Genomic DNA, 26679 nt, shown 5'->3' on the forward strand with positions numbered 1-26679 from the left:
CAAAGGTTAATCAGGAGAAAGAAATTAGAGTATGAGAGGAAGCTAGCTAGAAATGTAAAAACAGATAGCAAGAGTTTCTACAAGTATTTAAAAAGGAAAAGAGTAAGTAAATTGAGTATTGGTCCTCGAGAGAGTGAGAATGGGGAGTTAATAGTAGATGATAAGGAAATGGCAGATGAAATGAACAAATATTTTGCTTCTGTCTTCACTATAGAGGATACAAAAACGTTCCAGTAATAGCTATAATTCAGGAGGTGGAAGGAAGAGAGGAACCTGGTGAAATTACAATCACCAGGGAATAAGTACTGACCAAACTGGTGGAGCTACAGGCTGACAAGTCCCCGGGTCTTGATGGGCTTCATCCTAGGGTCTTAAAAGAGGTGGCTAATGAGGTAGTAGATGTGTTCGTGTTAATTTTTCAAAATTCGCTAGATTCTGGAAAGGTTCCATCAGACTGGAAAGTAGCAAATATAACCCCTCTATTCAAGAAGAGGGAGAGGCAGAAAACCGGTAATTTTAGGCCAGTTAGCTTGACATCTGTCGTGGCGAAGGTATTTGAATCGATCATTAAGGAGGTTATAGCTGGGCACTTTAAAAAAAACTCATGGTAATTGGGAATAGTCAGCATGGTTTTGTGAAAGGGAAATCATGTTTAACCAATTTATTGGAGTTCTTTGAAGGAGTAACATGCGCTGTGGATAAAGGGGAGCCTGTTGACGTACTGTCCTGGGATTTCCAGAAGGCATTTGACAAGGAGCCACGTAAAAGGTTATTGTGCAAAGTAGGAGCTCATGGTGTAGTGGGTAACACATTAGCATGAGTAGAAGGTTGGCTGGCTGGCAGAAAACAGAGTATACATAAATGGGTCTTTTTCTGATTGGCAGGATGTGACGAGTGGAGTCCCGCAGGGGTCTGTGCCCAGGCCACAACTTTTTACAATTTATATAAATGACTTAGATGAGGGGAGCGATGGCATGGTATGTGCAGATGACACAAAGATAGTTAAGAAAGTATGTTGTGAAGGAGGTTGCAGACCGATTATAGATAGGTTGAGTGAGTGGGCAAAAATCTGGCAGATGGAGTATAATTTGGGAAAATGTGAAGTTGTTCACTTTGACAGGAAGAATAAAAAAAGCAGTGTATTACTTAAATGGAGAACGACTGCAGAATTCCGAGGTGCAGAGAGATCTAGGTGCATGAGTCACAAAAAGTTAGTATGCAGGTACAGCAAGTAATAAAGAAGGCTTAGGAACTCTCTGCCTCAGAAGGTGGTGGAGGTGGGGTCATTGAATATTTTTAAGGTGGAAGTAGATAGATTCTTTTTAGGCAAGGGAATCCAAGGTTATCGGGGGTAGATGGGAGTGTGAAATTGGAGACACAAACAGATCAGCCATGATCTTATTGAACGGCGAAGCGGCTCGAGGGTCCAAATGGCCTACTGCTCCTAATTTGTATGTTCGTATCTTTGCAAGTGACAGTTTCATTTTGTGGTCATACCCAGTGTTCATATTGGATGGCTGGTATTGATTTGTAACAATTTCTATATTTAAATTGCAATAGATACAATGCTGAATATTGAGATACTTGTTCTTTTGGGGGCTAGATTTTTACTTAGCTGACCCAGCAGGAGTGGGGTTGGTGGGGGATTGGGGGAGGCTGAATGGTGAGGGGAACCCAGGAATTGGGATTCCCCTGGACGCTGTGGAGTAGGGAATTTGAGGGGGACTGTGACGGGTGTCTCTTGCAAGGGGTGGTCAGGGCCTCGGGCAAGTGGTCAGATGCCTCATGGGGTGGGGTCGGGGGCCTGAAGGAGGGAAATCAGAGGCCTGGGGTGGATGGGGGAAATGGAGGCCAGGAGGGGTGGATTTGGACACCTTGTGCAAAGAAAGTCAGAGGTCTGGGGGAGGTGGAAGGCGATCAGGAGCTGGTGGAGGGGGGTTTGTGGGCCTTGGGGGTAAGGGAGATCAGAGGTCAAGGTGGGGGGCATGGGATTGGAGGTCACATGGCAAAGATCAGTGGGGGTAGATGTAAAGACACTCACCTCCTGGATCTGCCAAGTCCTCACCTGAAGGAAGCTGCTGGACTCCCCATTGCTGGGAAACCCAGCAGACCAGAGTTAAAGTTGAAAATCTAAATGACAATGACGCTCACAGTGTCATTTATCATATTTAAAGTACCAACCCACCTTCTTGGAATGGGTTGGCTGCCCACCCATTTTTCAGCCTTAGTTAAAGCCGGAGTGGGCAGGTTGGAGGTGGGTATCAGGGGTCGTGGCAGGCCTCTCCTGGAAGAATTTTCCAGGCCCGCCCAGCACGACCCCCGATGTCGGAGAGCTAGTAAAATTCATCCCATTGTGTCCGTAGAATGGGTTTCAAACCAATGAGAGCAAGAGAATCATTATCATCTTCCTCTATTATAGTGGCAGACCTACCCCTCCATCTGTCTGCCTGTCAGTGCCAAAAACGATGAAACTGAAATGAATGGTTTCACAGATCTTCAGATTTTACACTGAACCTCTTCAGATACGTGTCTTTTATTTTTGAAGCTGTGTTTTATGTGGATAAAATTGAAGAGCCAATGTAAGATATCAGCAATGTACTCATTCTTTCACTGAACAAAATAGTGTCAGGCAAGCCCCCCACCTGCCAAGACTGCGGCACCCATTATTTCGCCACATGAACATTAAAACTTAAAATTGCAAGCCCCTGACTGGAAAGACATTTTTATATAGTAACTAGCAGTGTTGGAACAAAAGGGACCCAGTTGTTGCTTCCCCAATACACAGAAATGGTCAAACCAGTTTTAGTCACATGACTAGCTGGCTGGAGTTTATTTGAATTTGAGACAAAGCCGTGTGCTCATGGAGTAAAGATCTCTCCTGGAACTGAAGCAAGAATTACAGCCTCCCTTGTCTGCCTGCTTCCGTCTCCTTCCCACGGAACTGAATCTTATGAAAACACGTGAAACTCAAAGAGAGAAAAGTTTCCTGAGTGAACAAGGTATTAAGAAGACTACTGGGCCCCAATAAAAAGCAAGACTACTTACAAAAGGACTACAGGGAGCTCAAAGCACCGTAACAAGATATTGCCTCAAAGCCCTCTCTACGATATTTTCCTTTTCTCTTTTCTGTTCCTATCTGCATGTGTATATCGCGTGTGCATGCTCGTGAGGGCGCGCGTATATCTGTAGGCGTGAACTGTATTAGAGTTTAAGTTTTAATAAAATTTCATCTTTCTTCTTTAAACCTCAGAAAGCCTGTGTGAATTAGTTTATTTGTCTTATAATTGGAAAGTTGTGAACAAGGATTCACAAAAAGGGGAGCTCAAAGCACAGAGTTTAAAATTAAACCGTTACATTAAGACCAGGTAAAGACAGCAAAAGACCCCTAGACACATTTCTCACTTGGTTGTAACAATAGAAATATAATGGAAGACTGGCATTTACCCTTGACATATATTTATATGATTTATTTAGAAGAGTAAGAGATGACTTAATTGAAGCATGTAAGATCCTGAGGGGTCTTGACAGGGTGGATGTGGAAAGGATGTTTCCCCTTGTGGTTCTTGTGAATTAGGAATTAGGAGCAGGAATAGACCACTCGGCCCCTCAAGCCTGCTCTTCCATTCAATAAGTTCATGGCTGAACTGATTTCTCTACATTACCACCTAACCCCAATAACCTTTCACCCCCTTGCTTATCAAGAATCTATCTACCTCTGTCTTAAAAATATTCAAATACGCTATTTCCACCGCCTTTTGAGGCAGAGAGTTCCAAAGACTCAACACTCAGAGAAAAAATTTCTCCTCATCTCTGTCTTAAATGGGCGACCCCTTATTTTTAAACAGTGATCCCTAGATCTAGATTCTCCCACAAGGGGAAACATCCTTTCCACATCCACGCTGTTAAGACCCCTCAGGATCTTAAGTTTCAATCAAGTCGCCTCTTACTCTTCTAAATTCCAGCGGATACAAGCCTAGCCTGTCCAATCTTTCCTCCTAAGATAGCCCACCCATTCCAGGTATCAGTCTAGTAAATCTTCTTTGAACTGCTTCCAGTTCAAAATCCTTCCTTAAATAAGGAGACCAATACTGTGCACAGTACTCCAGATGTGGTCTCACCAATGCCCTGTATAGCTGCAGCATAACCTCCCTACTTTTGTATTCAATTCCCCTCGCGATAAATGATAACACTCTCTTCGCTTTCCTAATTACGTGCTGTACCTGCAAACTAACCTTTTGCGATTCATGCACGAGGACACCCAGGTCCCTCTGCATCTCAGAGCTCTGCAATCCCTTACCATTTAGATAATATGCTTCTTTGTTATTCTTCCTGCCAAAATGGACAACTTCACATTTCCAACATTATACTCCATCTGCCAGATTTTTGCTCACTCACTTAACCTATCTATATCCCTTTGCAGCCTCCTTATGTCCACTTCACAACCTACTTTCCTACCTATCTTTGTCTCATCAGCAAATTTAGCAATGATACCTTTGGTCCCTTCATCTAAGTCATTTATATAAATTGTAAAAAGTTGAGGCCCCAGCACAGATCCCTGTGGCACACCACTTGTTACATCCTCCCAACCAGAAAATAACCCATTTATGCCTACTTTCTGTTTCCTGTTAGCTAACCAATCTTCTATCCATGTCAATATGTTACCCCCTACACCATGAGCTTTTATTTTTTGCAATAACCTTTGATGTGGCACCTTATCAAATGCCTTCTGGAAATCTAAGTACGGTACATCCACCGGTTCCCCTTCATCCACAGCACATGTAACTCCCTCAAAGAACTACTGAATTACAAAGATCCTCAGATTCCTTAACTTTTCACATCCAACTAGCTTTGATACAGTTTACATTGTCAAAAGAGTTGCAAACAATAAGGTTGCCACTGAATAATGCTTTTGATGCTTTGTATTTTAGAGATTTCCCTAGCCCCTTCCTTTATTGCAAAAAGTTCTTAATTTTGAGTTCTACTTGCCTGAGTGAAGGTAGGATCACAGAATAGGGAGGTATTCAGCCTGGAGTTAAAGTTTCAGAAAGATAGTACTCTGATCCAATATGATTAATGTCTTAATATGGGTTGCATTATATTGGTTCATTTAATTCTTGGGCATAAATTTTGTAGCGATTAGGAAAAACAAAAGTTCTACTGCAGTCTCAAGCAATATAATAATACAGAAAACAAACCATTAATATAAAATAGTATAAGCTTTTTTCTTTCAACCTGTTTAAAGAACCCAAACACAAAGGGTTTATAACATTGTAATACTTGTAGGAAAATGATTCCATCGATTCCATAACAATGTGGTTTCATTGTGCCCTTCCCCACCCCTCAAAAAGCTGGATTTTATCCAATTGTAAAGCGAGAATGTGAGCTGCAGGCAGGAACCCAGCAGGGCAGATGACAAAAAACAAAAATAAGAAATGGTGCAAGGGAAGTCCCTTTGTTATACCTGCTAACCCATGCTTTGCTGTTTGCCTCCTTCAAAATTCTGTATGCATACAAGACTTCAGAGCCCTGAAACTGAGATTTTCAGGCGAGGAGGTTTTCTCCTTGCTACAGTGCTGTAACAGGTAGCTTTTTTGTTTGAAATGTTTTTTTTTCCCTTAATACAAAAGCTTTTCTAACGTTCTTTCATTTGTCCAAAGCATTTGATCTCCAAATGATGCACACAGGTATTTTATTCACCGTTTTCTCAATCAACCGTGATATTGTCATGACTACTATACCACAGTACCTATTTTATTAGCTGTTTGCAGGACAATTAAAGGGTCTATAATCTGATCAGCACTTGCCACATTGTACAGATTTTAAAATGTAAAATGCTGATTTCCACAAAATCACAACCTTGTGGAGTGCCAGTCACATCATTTAGGTGAATATAGATTTCAGGAATATAGATATCCTTTTCCCCAGTTGTAATGACTCCACTACTGTAATGGTTTCTAAGCAAAAGCATCCATGAACCTCTGTTACTATGGAGACAATTTGAGCTACTCTTGTTGGATCAGGAAGGTGCTGGTCCTCCAAGTACAAGCAAAATTCGGGCACTTGAATCTGATGAATCAATTTCTGATTTGCCTCAAGTTAGACAGACAACTTGAATCAGTGTCACTGAGCATTGGTCTCCTGGCAGTATTTAATGGGAGGAATCATGTTGATCTGACTTTTTTTTAATCCTGTATTGCTTGTCCATCTTTTGCATTAACTGTCCTTTTAATCAAAATACTTGTGAGATTTATCTGAAATTGCACCGATCAGTTGAATCTAATTAATTCTGTCTTCACTTTCACAGAACCCCCCAACCCCACCCCAGTTATTTGGTAACAGTTATTTTGTGGGCATAGTTCAGTGGCTAAACATGATTTACAGAATGATTAAAAGTATATTTTGCTGTGAAAGCCACAACAAATGATTAACTATCTGTAACATGTCAGCAAAGCCTTTTATTATGACAGCAAGATAGATGGCTTTGCCACACAGGACATATCAAGGAATTAGTTTCAGGCACCAGGTTTCTGCAGATTTTGGGTTGCCTTTTAATTTTTTGACTCAAGTTCTTTAAAAGATCAATCCCATATTTCCTTTTGCAGAAGACTAAATTGTTTTAAAGAAGTGCTTCCAACATAGAAGCAGATCAATGTGCAGCATTGTGCCATTAAAAGTCTGGCTGACATTCAAGTAATCCATGCAAAAAAAAAAACGTGATTGAAATGACTAATGTCATTAAATCTCATAAAATATCTCCCCACTGTATCTCCCATCTATAGCAAAGAACGTCACATATCTATTGCTTGTCAAAAGATTTTGCAGTATACTGCTGCTAACAAAGTACAATGGTCTTGGATTTGAGTTCTGTCAGTATCAGAAAAACTATTTTGGTTGGCTTTCGAGACCATGTCTGCATAAAGCTTGACATAGCTATATGTTAATAATGAGTAAACATGCTATTTCACCAACCATAAAAACCATGGTAAGTTGAAACCAGTATAATCACAATAACTTATAATTAGTTAGCAGTTTTTAATGGAGAAAGGGAAAATACAAGAACTTCATGTTTATTTAAAGTATGTATCATTAAAATTTTATTGTATATAGGGCAGAATATAAACTTAATGGAAATCTATCATTTTTTAGAAATTTCTGTGTACCAAATATGACAGATGGAAAGAAATGTTTTCAAACAACTGTTCAGAATGAACATTTTCTAACTTTTTAAAATAATTCCATTCAACAATCCCTGTTCCATACATTCCATATCGTGTTTTGCGCATTACTCTTAAAAGGACCCAGTAGGGCAACACCATGGTGCTGAGCACTGATATTCAGTGTCCCTGAGTGGGATGAACATAGGTTTGACTCCCGACTCAGTCTTGCTTTGATCTGTGGTATGCTGAGCAGCAGCCGCAGTGTGTCCATTCAGGGAGAAGAAAAATTCAGAAGGGTGGGCCGTGCCTGGGTTTACACCTAACATCTTGTGTCACTTGTAGTTATCTGAGAGAAGAGAGGTGAAGACTGAGCAGATCTGATTATGGGATGAGTTACAATAAAATGGTACATAAAAACTGCAATGAAAATAAATATTAAAATTTTGACTGTAGAAATTTATTATTTTAATATGATGTGGATGATTTTGGATAAGTTTTCTTTCCTGTAATTTGTCCCCTTCATCTGTCTAACCTGGCTGAAGTTCAAATTTTCTATATTCTTGTGTTTCCTGTGCCTCCTTAGCTGGCAGCCAACAGGTAACAGAGTATCCACGGACAACATTTTTCCCTTCCCTTTCATGAGAAGTGTTACAGCCTCCATTTGGTGCCTCCCCACAAAAGATCAGGAACTGAGAGGAGTGGGATGCTGCCATTTGCGATGCATAGCAGTACCACTGCACTATCTCTAGGAAAAAATATACATTATTACACGAACAATATATTAAAATGACAAACGATACACCTTGCCTTTTAAACTAGAATCAGAAAATAGGAACACAAAGCAAATAAAGTACAAGCCGTTGTGAACCTCACTCACAGCCATGTCAGTAACATACTGTACCTTGGGCAAGTTGTAAACAAAAGCCAACCATTAGTTGTAGTCCTGTCGATCAAGTCTTTGATGGAATTTCTTTGAGTATTTTTCCATTTTTAACTACTGTCTCTTTGTTGGCTGTCCAAAAAATCTAGTAGTAAGCATAAACAATCACAAGGATTCACTTCATTATGATGTCGTGGAAAATTCAACACAAAACTTAGTAGTTTAAAAGTCTATATTTTTCATTCTACTTATAATTCTAACCTCTGTAATTTCATCTCTCATCCATCAAGAGGCCAGAAATATAGCAATGTGCTACTCTGGTGAGGTTCATCTCCTTCTGGGCTGCCTGACTCTTGCTTCATCATGCATTTCTCCTCCTCTTTCATGATAATGACATACAAAGGTGTGCACGCTGTGAGTGGCATACCTAAACATGAGAAGCCCTCACTGGTGGTATGGGATGTGTAGCATCTTCCTGTCATAAACAGCAAGAGCAAGTCCTGAATCAGTATAGCCAGAGTGGCCAATAAATCACTGCAAAAAGTGTTTTCCAAGTCCAGAAAAGGCCATTTAAACTTTCCAAACTCTTCAGGCTGATCATTTTTTTTTAATTTCATGGGATGGTGGCAGCGCTGGTAAGGCCAGCATTTGTGAGCATCAGTGAGCAGGTTATCGCTGTTTAAGTGGCGCTTTATAGCACTGTCAATGGCACCTTCCATCGCTTTGCTGATGATCGAGAGTAGACTGATGGGGCGGTAATTAGACAGATTGGATTTGTCCTGCTTGTTGTGGATAGGGCATACCCGGGCAATTTTCCAAATTGCCAGGTAGATCATGGCATCTGCATCTTTTTAATCCAAGTTGCCCTGAGTTTTTAAGCAAGTGTGAAAGCAGGAACTTGGAGCTGCAGTGCCACTGGCTCTCATGCTGATATATTAAAATGCAAGCACTCCAGACTTGCTGGATTATGGGGAGGGCCAAAAAGTGTGAGAGAATTCTGTAGAATAATTTTATGATGGAAAACCAACAGAATTGGTTTCTTCCAATGTTTTTGGCCTCAAAAAGTTATTTGCCCCAATTACTGACTAGAAATACGTTGAAGGTAACAAGAAATTTCACTCCCTTTATGTACTATGAATTTCAGAAAGCATATTTCATTGAGAGACTGAAACCTCTGCCACTAATTCTATAGCCTCGCCACCAATTCCATGCCTCTCCCCAGCCATTATGTCAGGTTGAACCAGACTGTTTGCAACCTTATTTGACCCGAGCTGTGCTTCCAATCCATCACAAAGACCACATACCTCCGCTTCCGTAGAAATGCTGATCTCAACGCTTCTGTTGCTAAAAACATAAACCATGCTTTTGTCATGTCCAGGCTCGGCTATTCAATGCTTATCTGGCTGACCTCCCATTCTCTTCTCTCCAAAACCCTCCTCCCTATATCTTATCCCACGCTAAGTCCCACTCGCCCATCACCCCATGCCCACTGGGCTGCATTGACACAGGGTCCACCAACACTTCCAGTTTAAAATTATCATCCTTGTTTTTAAATCCTTTCATGGTCTTGCCCAGCCCTAACTCTGTAACCTTCTGCAGCCATAAAACACTGTGAAAACTCAGTGTTTATCCAACTCTGGGCTCTTATGCAAACCCCACCACTAGACGGAACTTTAAACTGATAAGGGGGGGGGGGAAGTGAACGAGTGGGAGGATTCAAGAAAGGGTAAATTCAAAAACAGCAAGGGAAATGTCAGGGCTTTAGAGCAGAGCAGTAATTTGGGTAAAAAATAAGCAGGATACGTCAGGAAGGAACAATGAGAGTAACAAAGATAATAGGGCATTAGCGACTAAGATGGCAACAAGGAAAATTTAAAAAAAGACGAAGCCAAAGCAATGGGCAAAGCATTTACAACAAATTAATTAAAAACACATATAGAAATGAATAGGTTTGATCTAATTGCCATAACGGAGACATGATTACAAAGTGACCAAGGTTGGGAATGAAATTTTCCAGGATACGTTTAGAAGAAATAGGCAAAATGGAAAAGGAGGAGGGGTAGCCCTGATAAGGGATGGAATAAAGACTGTAGAGAGATAGAACCTTAGCTCAGAAAGTCAAGAAGTAGAGTCATACGAACATGCGAATTAGGAGCAGGAGTAGACCACTCGGCACCTCAAGCCTGCTCCGCCATTCAATAAGTTCATGGCTGAACTGATTACTCCACGTTACCACCTATGGCCGATAACCTTTCACCCCCTTTACCTATCCAGAAAAAAATCTACCTCTGCCGTAAAAATATTCAAAGACTCTGCTTCCACCGCCTTTTGAGGAAGATAGTTCCAAAGACTCACTGTCTTAAATGGGCCACCCCTTATTTTTAAACAGTGGCCTCTCGTTCTAGATTCTCCCACATGGGGAAACATCTTTTCCACATCCATCCTGTCAAGACCCCTCAGGATCTTATGTTTCAATCAAGTTGCCTCTTACTCTTCTAAATTCCAGTGGATACAAGCCTAGCCTGTCCAATCTTTCCTCATAAGACAGCCTGCCCATTCCAGGTATTAGTCTCGTGAACCTTCTCTGCACTGCCTCCAATGCATTTACATACTTCCTTAAATAAGGAGACCAATACTCCACATGTGGTATCACCAATGTATAGCTGAAGCATAACCTCCTTACTTTTGTATTCAATTCCCCTCGCGATAAACGATAACATTCTATTAGCTTTCCTAATTCCATGTTGTACCTGCATACTAACCTTTTGCGATTCATGCACGAGGACACCCAGATCCCTCTGCGTCTCAGAGCTCTACAATCTCACCACTTAGATAATATGCTTTTTTATTATTCTTGTCCATTTGGGTGGAGGTAAGAAACAATAAGAGGCAGAAAACGTTGGTGGGGGTTGTTTATTGGCAGTACCGTTGGGACAGTCTTTACCTGAACCATGCTGGGACCACTGTTCTGGTGAGTCATATAACTAGGACGGTAAAGAGGGCTTTAAATAATGGGGGGAGAGAGATGTGGTAATCTAAAGAGAAAGGACAAGGCAATAGGGCAGAGTAGCAATATGGGTAATGATAGCTAGTGTGTGGCAGGAAGGGACAGAGCTTATAAACTGAAGGGTGAACCAGCAGATAAGTTTGCAAGAATTGCAAAAATACAGAATTAAATGCTCTATGTCTGAATGTGCGCAGCATTCATAACAAAACAGATGAATTGATAGCTCAAAAAGAAATAAATATGTATGACCTGATAGCCATTTCAGAGACCTGGTTGCAAGGTGACCAAGGCTGGGACTTAAATATTCATGGGTATTTGACATTTCTGAAGGAGAGGAAGCTAGGAATAGGTGGTGGGGTAGCTCTGTAATTAAGGATGACATTAATACAGTTGTGAGAGATTACCTTAGTTCAGAAAATCAAGATGTTTAATCAGTTTGGGTAGAGATAAGAAATAGCAAAGGTAAAAAAATCACTTGTGGGGGTGGTCTATAGGCCCCCTAACAGTAGCTACGCTGTGGGCCAGAGTATACAGGAAGAAATTATGGTGGCTTCTAAGAAAGGTACTGCAATAATCTTGGGTGATTTTAATCTTCGTATAGATTGGACAAATCAGATTGGCAAAGGTAGATCAGTTCACAGAGTGTTGTCAAGACAGTTTCTTAGAGCAGCACCTTCTAGTACCAACCAGGGAGTTAGCTATTTTAAACCTTGTAATGTACAATGAGACAGGATTAATTAATGAACTCAGTAAAAGAGCCTCTAGGCAACAGTGATCATAACATGATAGAATTTCACATTCAGTTTGAGGGTGAGAAGTGTGGGTCTAAGACTAGTGTCTTAAACTTAAATAAAGGCAATTACAAGGGTATGAGGACAGAGTTGGTGACAGTGAACTGGGAAAATAGGTTAAAAGCTAGGACAATAGAGAAGCAGTGACAGACATTTCAGGAGATATTTCATAACTCTCAGCTAAGATACATTCTAGTGAGAAAGAAAGACATGAGAAAGATGCGTCATCCGTGACTAACTAAGGAAGTTAAGGGTAGTATCAAATTGAAAGAAAAAGCATACAATACTGAAAAGATTAGTGGTAGGTCAGAAGATTGGACAGATTTTAGAAACCATCAAAGAATGACTAAGAAAGTGAGGAAGAAATTAGAGTTTGAAAGAAAGTTAGCTAGGAATATTAAAACAGGTAGTAAGAGTTTCTGCAAGTATTTAAAAAGGAAAAGAATAACTAAAGTGAGCTTTGGTCCCTTAGAGAGTGAGACTGGGGAATTAATAATGGCAAACAAGGAAATGGCGGAAGCGTTGAACAGGTATTTTGTGTCTGTCTTCACTGTAGAAGACACAAAAAACATACCAAGAATACTTGAAAATCAAGAGATAAAAGGGAGGGAGAAACTTAAAACAATCACAATCACTAGGGAAAAGGTACTGGGAAAACTATTAGAACTAAAGGCTGACAAGTCCCTGGACCTGATGGCTTGCATCATAGGGTCTTATAAGAAGCAGCTGCAGAGATAGTGGATGCAGTGGTTGTGATCTTCCAAAATTCCCTAGCTTCTGGACATGTCCCAGTGGATTGGAAAACATCAAATGTAACACCTCTATCCAAGAAAGGAGAGAGACAGAAAACAGGAAACTATAGGCCAGTTAGCCTAACATCTGTCGTAGAGAAAATGCTAGAATCCATTATTAAGGAGGTAATAGCAGGACATTTAGAAAATCATAATACAATCAGGCAGAGTCAACATGGTTTCATGAAAGGGAAATCGTGTTTGACTAATTTATTAGAGTTCTTTGAGAAAATAAGAAGCAATGTGGATAAAGGGGAACCTGTAGATGTGGTGTACTTGGATTTCCAAAAGGCATTCGATAAGGTGCCACATCAAAGGTTACTACACAAAATAAAAGCACAGGGTGTATGAGGTAACATAGCATGGAAAGAGGATTGGTTAGCTAACAGGAAGCAGAGAGTATGGATAAATGGATCATTTGCGGGTTGGCAAGCTAGTGGAGTGCCACAGGGATCAGTGCTGGGGCCTCAACTATTTATAATCAATATCAATGACTTGGATGAAGGGACCAAATGTACAGCTAAATTTGCTGATGAGACAAAGATAGGTAGAAAAGTAAGTTGTCAAGAGGATATAAAGCATCTACCAGGGGATTTAGATAATTTAAGTGAGTGGGCAAAATTTTGGCAGATGGAGTATAATGTGGGAAAATGTGAACTTGTCCACTTTGGCAGAATAGAAAAGCAGTATATTATTTAAATGGAGAGAGACTGCAGAGCTCTACGGTTCAGAGGGATCTGGGTGTCTTAGTACATGAACCACAAAAAGTTAGAATGCAGGTACAGCAAGTGGTTTGGAAGGCAAATGGAATGTTGTTGTTTATTGCAAGACGCATCAAATATAAAAGAACGGAAATGTTGTGACAGCTGTACAAGGACTTAGTTAGACTGTATCTGGAGTACTGTGTACAGTTTTGGTCTCCTTACTTCTTCTTGAAGCTGGGTGTAGTCCCAGCAGTGGCCACCGCTCCCAGTGGCAGTGCTGGGAGTATGAGCTGCCAGTCCACTGATTGGCCGGCAGCTCCATTCAGCAGGACTTCCTGTCTCAAGCAGGTGGAAGTCCAGCCTCAGAACAATTAAAGGCTGGGGAACCGTAAAATGCGGGTCGGATCCCCAGGCCAGGCGGAAGCGGGTTCGCCATCGACTTTTTAGTCAGTGGACGGCTCCCGTCCGCCGAGGGAAAAATCCTGGCCATTGAATATATTCAAGGCTGAGTTAGACAGATTTTTAATCAACAATGGAGTCGAGGGTTTATGGGGGGCAGACAGGAAAGTGGAGTTGAGGCCACAATCAATCAGCCATGATCTTATCAAATGGCAGAGCAGGCCCGAGGGGCCAATTGGCCTATTCCTGCTCCTAATTCCTGTGTAGGCCTCCTAACAGTAGTTGTCGTGTAGGGCAGAGTATGAATCAGGAAATTAGAGGTGCACTTAATAAAGGTAATATAGTAATCATGGGGGGGGACATTAATCTTTATATAGACTGGGCAAACCAAATTTGCAGTAACGGTGTGGAGGTTGAGTTCATGAAATGTATACAAGATAGTTTTCTAGATTAGTATGTCAAGGAACTGACCAGGAAATTACCTTTTTGTAAAGGGGCCTCTAGGGAATAGTGACCATAATATAGAATTTTATATTCAGTTTGAAAGTGATTTAGTTAAGTCCAATCAAAGCAAAGCAAACCACAGAGGTATGAGGGGTGTGTTGGCTATCATAGATTGGGAAAGTACATTAATAGACATGGTAGACAAGCAATGGCTAGCATTTAAATAATTAATGCATAATTTGAAACAAATATACATTCTTTTCCACAGAAAAAGTGGTCCAACTGGCTAACAAGGAGTTAAAGATCAAAGGAAAGGGCTTATAATGTTGCTGAAAAGAGTAGTGAGCCTGCAGATTGGACGAATTTTAGAATTCAGCAAAGGAGGACCAAGAAATTAATAAGGAAAGAGAATGATAGTAGACTGGCAAGAGACATAGAGCTGAGTTTTATGCTGCTCTGGAAGGCAGGTTTTTAGGTGGGGGCGGGGTGGGGGGGCAGTGGGTGGAGATTCGGCGTGGAGTTGTCCACCGCGGAACTGGACGCCATAATGCTGCATTCCGATCCTGTTGGAGCGGCCAAGTGCCGTGGCCGCACAGCCACAATGGCATTGACGTTCACTTATATTAAACACTCTTTAGCATACATCTGAATGTAATTAATACTGATCTTACCAGGTATTCGCAATCTTGTGTTGGGTATGCGGCACTCTGTTCTGTGTCTTTAAAAAGCTGGCAGCACCAAGGTGAGAGTCCTCGGTGACTCGAAAGGGTAATTTACTGTACCACTATTATCTAGGGGAAGTGGTTGGTTGAAAGAACCTGACAACTGCATTGTCTGTGAGGAGCGTTTGAGAGAACTCTGCAAGAGGTGTGTCTGTGAAGGGGGTGATTGGGAGAACTCAGCAACTGCATTGTCTGTGAAGGAAGGGGTGTTGGGAGAACTCGGCAAGTGGTGTGTCTGTGAAGGGGGGGTGGGGGTTGGGAGAACTCGGCAAGAGTAGAGGTGGTTTTCTTTCGGAAGGCCAGTGCAGGGCACTGAAATGTTGGTTTGCTCATGATGGCTCACACCTTTGTAAATGTTGCAGGTCTAACATCAATCCATACCATGGAGCTAATGTAGGCTTTCTGTAACCAAAATTCAAACATCTCTTTGCCCTGAAAGGTAAACTTAACCTTTGAAGGAAGCTGAAGGTCCAAGGAGGATAGTGATGGGTATGATTCACCCTGTTTTCTTGGATCCCCGTGCTGTGCTGAAGCGAATCTGCCGCATGAGGGCCCAAGAGGTAGCTGCGGCAGAAGAGGAGCCTCCCAGATGTGAGCAGCAGTAGCCAACAACGCAACGAAGAGCACAGATACAGTAGCGAGTATATACATCTCGCCTGACATACCTGCAGATGTCTGAGCGGAACTGCCGGAGAAAACTGCAGCTGTCCAGAGAGGCGGTCACAGACCTCTGCGCACTACTCAATGACGATTTGCAACCAATGGGCTTTGGTGGTCGCCCTATGCGTGTGGCCCTGAAGATTACTGTGGCCTTAAACTTTTATACCTCTGGATCATTCCAGGGATCCACTGGGGACATGTGTGGGGTCTCTCAATCCGCAGCGCACCACTGCATCTGGGAGGTGACCAATGCTCTGTTCAAGAGGCCTGGCGACTATGTGCACGAGAGGACAGACCCTGAGAGTCAGGCAGAGAGAACCATTGGATTTGGGGCCATTGTGGGATTCCCACAGATGCAAGGTGTGATCGACTGCATGCATGTGGCCATCCAAGGCTCCCACAGACCAACCAGCCTCCTTCATCAACAGGAAGGATTTTCATTCCATTAATGTGCAATTTATATGCAACCACAGAAAGCGCTTCCTACAAGTGTGTGCCCGATTCCTGGGAAGCTACCATGACTCATTCATACTTCGGCAGTCCCAGGTGCCACATCTTGTCATTCGCTCCCGCTCACCTTCAAGGGTGGATTTACAGGGATAAGGGCTGCCCTTTGAGGACATGGATTATGGGAGTAGGCGGTGGCGTAGTGGTATTATCACTGGACTAGTAACCCAGAGACCCGGGGTATTTCTCTGGGGACATGGGTTCGAATCCCACCACAGCAGAAGGTGGAATTTGAATTTAGTTAATAAATCTGGAATTGAAAGCTAGTCTAATGATGGCCATGAAACCATTGTCGATTGTTGTAAAAACCCATCTGGTTCACTGATGTCCTTTTATATTATATTTTATATTTAGAGATACAGCCCTTCGGCCCACCGAGTCTGTGCTGTCCAACAACCACCCATTTATACTAATCTTACTTTAATCCCATATTCCCTACCACATCCCAACCATTCTCCTACCACCTACATACACTAGGGACAATTTACAATGGCCAATTTACCTATCAACCTGCAAGTCTTTGGCTGTGGGAGGAAACCGGAGCACCCGGTGGAAACCCATGCAGTCACAGGGAGAACTTGCAAACTCCACACAGGCAGTACCCAGAAAAGAACCTGAGAGCTGTAGCTCTGAGGCTGCAGTGCTAACCACTGTGCCGCCTCGATGCTTGTCATTACTGCAATCACAACTAAAATATATATGACCAATATTTCCAGAGTAACTTATATGTTAAGAAAATGTTTTTCCTTAACACTGTATTTCTTTAACAAAAATATCATTATTTGCCAAAAAAGTAATGAAAAGAGCAACTTATTTGTTCTTCCTTTCCACATACTTTCAATTAACCGATCTGGCTTCTTTCTCTTTCTGTCTGGGTATCTTCTTTCATTTCCATTAGATTGACTCTGCTCTCCCAACATGTCAGCAAGTGTCGACCCTGGACTTTGATTTTGACTACCAACTCCACTTTATGGTTGGGACTGTGAAAGTGACTCTGACTCACTTTGCTCTACCGGTGGATTCAGAGATACCAGCAAACTTTCAGTTTTTTTGTGACTTTCACTTTTATAGGGAAGGAAATCTGCTGTCCTTACCTGGTCTGGCCTACATGTGACTCCAGACCCACAGCAATGTGGTTAACTCTTACATGCCCTCTGAAATGGCATAGCAACCCACTCAGTTGTACCTAACCGCTACGAAGTCAATAAAAAGGAATAAAACCGGACGGACCACCCGGCGTCAACCTAGGGACCGGAAACGATAATGGCAAACCCAGCCCTGTCGACCCTGCAAAGTCCTCCTTACCAACCAAAGTTGGGAGAGCTGTCCCACAGAGTAGTCAAGCAACAGCCTGACATAGTCATACTCGGAATCATACCTTACAGACAATGTCCCAGACACTGCCATCACCATCCCCGGGCATGTCCTGTCCCACCAGCAGGACAGACCCACCAGGGGTGGTGGCACAGTGGTATATAGTAGGGAGGGAGTTGCCCTGGGAGTCCTCAACATCGACTCCGGACCCCATGAAGTCTCATGGCATCAGGTCAAACATGGGCAAGGTAACCTCCTGCTCATTACCACCTACCGCCCTCCCTCAGCTGATGACTCAGTCCTCCTCCATGTTGAACACCACTTGGAGAAAGCACTGAGGGTGGCAAGGGCACAGAATGTACTCTGGGTGGGGGACTTCAATGTCCATCACCAAGAGTGGCTCGGTAGCACCACTACTGACCGAGCTGGCCGAGTCCTAAAGGACATAGCTGCTAAACTGGGTCTGCAGCAGGTGGTGGGGGAACCAACACGAGGAGGGCATGCCAGGAGCAGCACCAGGCATACCTCAAAATGAGGTGTCAACCTGGTGAAGCTAATACACAGGACTACTTGCATGCCAAACTGCGTAAGCAGCATGCGATAGACAGAGCTAAGCGATCCCATAACCAACGGATCAGATCTAAGCTCTGCAGTCCTGCCACATCCAGCCGTGAATGGTGGTGGACAATTAAACAACTAACTGGAGGAGGTGGCTCCACAAATATCCCCATCCTCAATGATGAGGGAGCCCAGCACATCAGTGCGAAAGATAAGGCTGAAGCATTTGCAACAATCTTCAGCCAGAAGTGCCGAGTTGATGATCCATCTCGGCCTCCTCCTGAAGACCCCAGCATCACAGATGCCAGAGTTCAGCCAATTCGATTCACTCCGCGTGATATCAAGAAACGACTGAAGGCACTGGATACTGCAAAAGCTATGGGCCCTGACAATATTCCGGCAATAGTACTGAAGACCTGTGCTCCAGAACTTGCCGGGCCCCTAGCCAAGCTGTTCCAGTACAGCTACAACACTGGCATCTACCCTGCAATGTGGAAAATTGCCCAGGTATGTCCTGTACACAAAAAGCAGGACAAATCCAACCCGGCCAATTACCGCCCCATCAGCCTACTCTCTATCATCAGTAAAGTGATGGAAGGTGTCATCAACAGTGCCATCAAGCAGCACTTGCTTAGCAATAACCAGCTCAGTGACACTCAGTTTGGGTTCCGCCAGGGCCACTCAGCTCCTGACCTCATTACAGCCTTGGTTCAAACATGGACAAAAGAGGTGAGGTAAGAGTGACTGCCCTTGACATCAAGGCAGCATTTGACCGAGTATGGCATCAAGGAGCCCTAGCAAAGCTGAGGTCAATAGGAATCAGGGGGGAAACCCTCCGCTGGCTGGAGCGCAAAGGAAGATAGTGTGGTTGTTGGAGGTCAATCATCTGAGCTCCAGGACATCACTGCAGGAGTTCCTCAGGTTAATGCCCTAGGCCCAACCATCTTCAGCTGCTTCATCAATGACCTTCCTTCAGTCATAAGGTCAGAAGTGGGGATGTTCGCTGATGATTGCACAATGTTCAGCACCATTCGTGACACCTCGGATACTGAAGCAGTCCGTGTAGAAATGCAGCAAGACCTGGACAATATCCAGGCTTGGGCTGATAAGTGGCAAGTAACATTCGCGCACACAAGTGCCAGGCAATGACCATCTCCAACAAGAGAGAATCTAACCATCTCCCCTTGACATTCAACTGCATTACCGTCGCTGAATCCCCCACTATCCACATCGTAGGGGCTACCATTGACCAGAAACTGAACTGGAGTAGCCATATAAATACCATGGCTACAAGAGCAGGTCAGAGGCTAGGAATCCTGAGGCGAGTAACTCACCTCCTGACTCCCCAAAGCCTGTCCATCATCAAAAGGCACAAGTCAGGAGTGTGATGGAATACTCTCCACTTGCCTGGATGGGTGCAGCTCCAACAACACTCAGGAAGCTCGACACCATCCAGGACAAAGCAGCCCGCTTGATTGGCACCCCATCTACAAACATTCACTCCCTCCAACACCGACGCACAGTGGCAGCAGTGTGTAACATCTACAAGATGCACTGCAGCAATGCTCCAAGGCTCCTTAGACAACACCTTCCAAACCCGCGACCTCTACCAACTAGAAGGACCAAGGGCAGCAAATACATGGGAACACCACCACCTGCAAGTTCCCCTCCAAGTCACACACCATCCTGACTTGGAACTATATCGCCGTTCCTTCACTGTCGCTGGGTCAAAATCCTGGAACTCCCTTCCTAACAGCATTGTGGGTATACCTACCTCAAATGGACTGCAGTGGTTCAAGAAGCCAGTTCACCACCACAAGGGCAGTTACAGATGGGCAATAAATGCTGGCCTGGCCAGTGACACCTACATCCCATGAATGAATAAATTATGACCCCTATAAAGAACCCCAGCAATGATGCGGAAGAGCATTACAATGCCTATCACAGCTCCAACCGAGCGACCATCGAGCAGGCCATTGGTATGCTGAAGATGTGGTTCCGCTGCCTCAATAGATCTGGTGGAGCTCTTCGGTATGCCCCACAGAAGTTGTGCACATTGTTGTGGTCTGCTGCATTCTACATAACATAGCACTGCAGAGGGGGTCAGCCTTGCAAGAGGACGACGTGGGAGTATGAAACTTCCTCTGATGAAGAGGACACAGAGGGCACACAAGGCCAAGCAGCCATGGAAGATCCTAGCAGAGTGATGGAGGGCAGACATATTGAGCAGCGCACAAGGGAGGCAAGGCAGAGCCTTATAATGAAGCATTTCCAAAATCCTTGACTTGCAATAAATATACTTCTGACCAAAACTCACCCTCGTACATGTCGTGTCAAATTTTCTGCCTCCATACTATGTTGCCCTCCAACATCCAATTTAGACAGTGCCCATGTGATGTCATTCAAGCAATGAAACAATCGTGCTCATTGGCATGTTAATGATGTCAGTGGTCACTTTTCCAATGTAGTAAGGTATTTGAGGTGATTGCAGGAGTCACAATAATGCCATGGTGCAATGCAGTTATCCATCAATGAAGGCTGAGGATTTGCACCAATTAACTTTTAATTACATTAATCATGAGATACCTATTTCACCTGTGAATACCTTTGTGTGTCAAGGTGTCTTTTTATGTTTGCCTGTGCTCCTGCGTGGTAAATCCCCTGCAACAGCAGATGGACTGGAGGCAGGCTGCTGATCATGATGCCCCTTGGCTTGGGGTGACTTTGACGGGTGTCCTCTGGCTGCCCGAGGCCTGGAGGGCCCCGGCTGCCTGAAGTCTTCCTGCACTGGTGCAGGAGTGCATTCAGCCGTCGCGGCTGGCGGAGGGGATGAAGAGGCGGTGTGCACACTGGAATCGCCCTGAGGGGAGACCCGTGATGTGAAGCGCATCTTCTCCTCCTCCCTCTCAAGGCTCCTTGGAGCCTCCCTGCTCACCGGAGAAGGACTAGGATCTGGAACATTCTTTGGCCTCCTGGTCATTCTCTCGCCCTGCCACTGCTGAGTGGGCCTCATGGCTAAGGCGAGAGTTTGCAGGTCATTGTGCATCTATGGAATGTGGCTGTCCAAATGGGTTGAAAACTTCTCAATGGATGAAGTCATGCGCTCATATGCCTGGCAGCAGTCATGGCATGGATGGACTCCTCCACCGTCCGCTCAAGGTTACGCATGGCCTCTGGCATCTCCGCCAGATGTTGCCTTGCCTCTCCCTGCAACTCCAGCATGCCCTGTGCTGCCGAAACCAGAGGCATGTAATCAGATTGGGGCTCAGCATAGGCCTGGCCACCCACAGTCCTCCGACTGTCAGAGGCCTCGGCTGTTTCAGTCTCAGCCAGCTGCTCGGGTGCATGTGTTGTGCTCTCACCAGATTGTGACCCTGATTGTGAAGCCGACCAGATTCTCACTAAGGTGAAAGTATCTGCACTGGCAGAAGGTGCAGGAGAATCATGGGAAGTTACATCATACGAGTGCTCCCCATCCTCAGATATTGTCGTCAGTCTCTCGGGATCTGTACTCTCCTGTGAACAGCGACCTGCAAGATACAATGCACACAACATATGTGTGGGTTCGGCTACACATATCCCATTAATGACAGCATGCCAGAGCTGATTCACCATGATGATTGCATTTTTATCTGATCGGCAATAATCACTCTCTTGCACTGGGACTCTGAGCTCCACATCTGAGATGGCGAGTCCCCTTTGGCTCCCGGCTAGTTCCAGTGCCTCCTCTTCAGCTTGACTTAAAGGACGCAGGTCGGGCACTCCGCCACCGGTCCTGGCTGCCTCCCTCCTGTTATGGGCTCTCTTCTCCTTAAAGAGCAAGGATGCAAATATTGAACATTGCCAAACATCAGCATTACAGTTCTACTAACATGGGCACTTTATCAAGAGCTGCGGGATGCTTTGTCTGGCATGCTGACTCAGCCTGTCATGGGTCTAACTTGCTCCGAGATATTAACGAGAGAAACTTGATTTACATATGCAGCCAGTCATCTACCATCAATCTGCTTTGACCTCCATGTCTTTGAAATGGCAGTGGCATCCATGTGGCATACCATGTAGTGACAACCGGATCACACCAAGCAATTTTGGAACGTGCTACTTACCTTTGCTAAACGCAGGAGGACATTGACACTCTTCCTACACTGGACCCAATTTTGTCGGGTGGCCCCATGGCTACCAACTTCCTCTACAATCTCCATCCAGACTTGCTTGATCAGGTGGGAGGACCTCTTCTTGTCATCGCTGGGGGAAAGCACTTTCCACCCTTGCAGCATGGAGGAGAATAAGCAGGGAGGCATCACTGAACCATGGGGCCAACCTCGCTCGGACTTCTGACATGATCAGAAGGAAGCCCAGTGGGGCGGCTTGCTGAGTTTTTACTTTTTGGAACAGCACAGAAGTGTTGCTTCAGTAAGCTTCTATAGAATGCAGGGAGACAATGAATGCAGGTCTGGCAGGCTTTTAAAGATGGCGCCAGCACCTGGTTCTACATCAGGTGATTCCATGAATGCCATCTCCATTTCTGCCCCCCACCACGTGATTGGGTGGGGGACGGCCGCCTCCATTATACAGAATGGCTGCCCACTGCCTAATTGGGACGGCGAGGCCAATCATGGTACAAGCAGGAGCGCCGCCATTTTGCAAACCCGTCACTGCTCCCGACGGCGTGATTGTAAAATTCAACCCATAGAAACAGATTGTAAACATTTCTATAGGTGTGTAGATGGAAAGAGATTAGTGTAAGTCAATGTGGGCCCGCTAGAAACAGAGACAGGTGAAATTATAATGGGGAATAAGGAAATGGAAGGGGTATTAAACAAATGCTTTGTATCTTTCTTCATGGGAGAAGACACAAAAACATTCTGGAAATAATGGGGAAACAAGGTTCTAGTGAGAATGAGGAACTTAAAGAAATCATTATAAGTAAAGAAATTAATGGGACTAAGTGCCCACAAATCCCCTGGGCCTAACGACCTGCATCTTAATATTTTTAAAGAGGTAGCGGCAGAGATAGTGGGTGCATTGGTTTTAATCTTCCAGAATTCCTTAGATTCTGGAACAATTCACAAGGAGTGGAAGGTAACAAACATAACCCCGCTATTTAAGAAAGGGGGAAGAGAGAAAATGGGGAACTATAGGCCATTTAGCCTAACATCAGTAGTAGGCAAAACGCTAGAATATTATTAGGGACGTGTTAACAGGGCACTAAGAGAATCATATGTTTTTTTATATATTAGTTCTTGGGATGTGGGCATTGCTGGCTAGGCCAGCATTTATTGCCCATTCCTAATTGCCCATAAGGTGGTAGTGAGCTGCCTTCTTGAACCGCTGCAGTCCATGTGGAGTAGGTGCACCCACAGTACTGTTAGGAAGGGAGTTCCAGGATCTTGACCCAGCAAAAGTGAAGGAATGGCGATATAGTTCCAAGTCAGGATGGTGTGTGGCTTGGAGGGGAACTTGCAGCTGGTGGTATTCCCATGCATCTGCTGCCCTTGTCCTTCTAGGTGGTAGAGGTCATGGGTTTGGAAGATGCTGTCAAAGGAGCCTTGGTGAGTTGCTGCAGTGCTTCTTGTATATGGTGCGCCCAGCTGCCGCTGTCCTTTGGTGGTGGAGAGAGTGAATGTTGAAGGTGGGGTCCCAATCAAGCAGGCTGCTTTGTCCTGGATGGTATCGAGCTTCTTGAGAGTTGTTTAATTGTTCACCATTCACGACTGGATGTGGCAGGATTGCAGAGCTTAGTTCTGATCCGTTGGTTGTGGGATCGTTTAGTCCTGTCTATCGCATGCTGTTTCGCTGTTTGGCATGCAAGTAGCAGAGCCAACATGAATTTATGAAGGGGAAATAGTTTTGACAAAGTGGAGAGGAGTTTTTTGGGGATGTAACTGGTAGGATCGATAAGGGACAATCAGTGGATGTAGTGCATTTGGATTTTCAAAAAGCATTGGATAAGATTCCACACAAGAGGTTATTACAGAAAATTGAGGCTCATAGGATTGGGGGTAATCTATTAGCATGGGTTGAGGATTGGTTAATGGACAGAAAACAGTCGGAATAAACAGGACATTTTTGGATTTACAGGCTGCACCTAATACTGCAAGGATCAGCACTTGGGCCTTAGCTATTTACAATGTATATTAATGACTTAGATGTGGGGACTGAGTTTAATGTATCCAACTTTGCTGATAATACAAAGTTAGGTGGGAAATTAAGCGGTGAGGAGGATGCAAAGGGACTGCAGAGGGATATACACAGGTTGGGTGAGTGGGCAAGAACATGGCAGATGGAATACAATATGATGAAGTGTGAAGTTATCCACTTTGGTAGAAAAAATAAAACATCAGAATGTCCTCTGAATGGTGAGAGACTGGGAAATGTCTGCATTCAGAGGGACCTGGGTGTCCTTGTCCCTGAATCACAGGAAGTTAACATGCAGGTACAGCAAGCAATTAGGAAGGCAAATGATATGTTAGCTTTTGTTACAAAGGGATCGGAGTAAGAGTAAATAAGTCTTACTACAATTATATAGGATCTTGGTGATGCCACACCTGGAGTGCTGTGCAGTCTTTTAGCTTGGCATCAACTTTTGTCTGATTACACTTCTGTGCCTTAAGACATTTTTATGTGTTAAATGCACTTTATAAATGAAAGTCATTGTTGTAGATCTAGTTATGAATAATGAAATAGATCGGGTAAATGAGTTAAATGTGGCAAGTGTGAGTAGTGACCATAACCTAAAGTTTAAAGTTCTAAATAGAGAGGTAAAATGTTAATACAAAAACAAGGGCCTTTGATTGGTGTGGGGCAGATTTTAGACAGAAGAACAGTGATCTAGGTGAGGTGAGGTGGACAGAGAATTTGTCAAACTAGATCAATAATGGGATGTTTTTAAAAAGGGGATTGCAAAGTTGCAGACTAAATTCATATCATTTAAAAAAAGAACTACTTCAAATTTCAAAATGCTGCAGCTAAGTACAGAGGTTAGAAACAAACTAACATTGAAGAGGACACATGGGGCCTAGAAGCAATGTTCTCACTAAGCTATGCACATGCATGGCCGCACAGCAACCTGGAAGGTACTGTTCTTTGTTAAATACTGTGTATGCACAGCCACGCAGAACAGTTTAAATGAATCGTGCATTGAAAAAAGTGGCCGTGCACAACAACAAGATTTTACAGGGAGTGTTGCCTTATAGGTATGACAAAATGGGAATAGGAGAAAATAAGGAACTAGGTTAAACAAGGCAAGGGAAGTATGAGGGGAGAATCTCAAAAAATTGTAAGCATACAAATGTATACCTATATGAATCTTTATAAAGCTCTGGTTAGGCCCCAACTGGAGTATTGCATCCAGTTCTGGTCACCACACTTTAGGAAAGATGTGAGGGTCCTCGAGAGGGTTCAGAAGAAATTTACCAGAATGGTTCCAGGGATGGAGGAATTTAGTTACAAGGTTAGGTTGGAAAAGCTGGGGTTGTTCTCCTGAGAATAAAGGAAATTGAGGGTAGATTTAATATAAGTGTACAAGGTTATGACAGGCTTAGATAAGTTAGACAAGGAAAAACTGTTCCCACTAACTAATGGTACAAGGACTAGGGGACACAGATTGAAAGTTTGGGGCAAAAAATGCAGGGGGCATATGAAGAAGCACTTTTTTACACAGCGAGTGGTAATGACCTAGAACTCGCTGCCCACAAGGGTGGTGGAAGGGGAGACAATCAATGACTTCAGGAGCAAGTTGGATGGCCACTTGCGAGAAATAAACTTGCAGGGCTACGGGGATCAAGCGGGGGAGTGGACCTGACAGGATAGCTCCGTGGAGAGCTGACTTGGACTCGATGGGCTGAATGGCCACCTTCTGTGCCATTATTGACTGTCAACAAATAAAATGTTGAATCTGAGGTGAACCCGCTGAGAGAAGAAAATGGAGAATTAGCAGAGGATGGGCAGAGATTAGTAGGAATTCTTAACTTCACTTTACTGTTTATAAAAGAGAAGGATATTGGGAAGCAAGTAGAGAGATATAATAAATAAAAGGGAAATATTCGAGAAGTTGGTTGAACTAAAGGTGTGCAAAGTACTAGGACTTGGACTTGATGCCTCCAAGGATCCTGAAGGAAATGGAGAAAGAAATAGCAGAGGTCTTAGAAATTATATTTTAGGATTCATATGGAGAATGTATATATGCCTGAGGAGTGGCCAATGTAATACCCATTTAAGACACAGCTAACTCAGGCAATTATAGACCAGTTAGTTTAACACCTGTGATAGGGAAGATTTGAAGCAACTAACATTGCTTCAGAAAAGAATATAGTTTGAGAAACCTGGGAGGATGACAGATATGGTAAATGGGGAAATTCAGTGGATGTGGACTTTCTGAAAGCCTGAGGAGACTATTAGAGAAGATTAAGGGACCTGGAATTAGGAAAAGGATAGCAAATTGAGTTAAAAATTGGTTAGATGGGAGAAATCAGTTACGGGGGTTTTATTTATTTTTTATTTTTAGAGATACAGCACTGAAACAGGCCCTTCAGCCCACCAAGTCTGTGCCGACCAACAACCACCCATTTATACTAACCCTACAGTAATCCCATATTCCCTACCACCTACCTACACTAGGGGCAATTTATAATGGCCAATTTACCTAACAACCTGCAAGTCTTTGGCTGTGGGAGGAAACCGGAGCACCCGGCGAAAACCCACACAGTCACAGGGAGAACTTGCAAACTCCGCACAAGCAGTACC

General features: G+C 43.7%; 1 protein-coding gene across 3 annotated transcripts in view; it reads left to right on the plus strand.

Annotated features, from left to right (window-relative positions):
• si:dkey-100n23.5 overlaps positions 1-26679 on the plus strand; it is a 293233-nt gene that overhangs the window by 223176 nt on the left and 43378 nt on the right. The window lies entirely within an intron of this gene.

This window comes from Heterodontus francisci, chromosome 10 (genome assembly GCF_036365525.1).
Source record: "Heterodontus francisci isolate sHetFra1 chromosome 10, sHetFra1.hap1, whole genome shotgun sequence".
Classification (NCBI taxonomy): Eukaryota; Metazoa; Chordata; class Chondrichthyes; order Heterodontiformes; family Heterodontidae; genus Heterodontus; species Heterodontus francisci.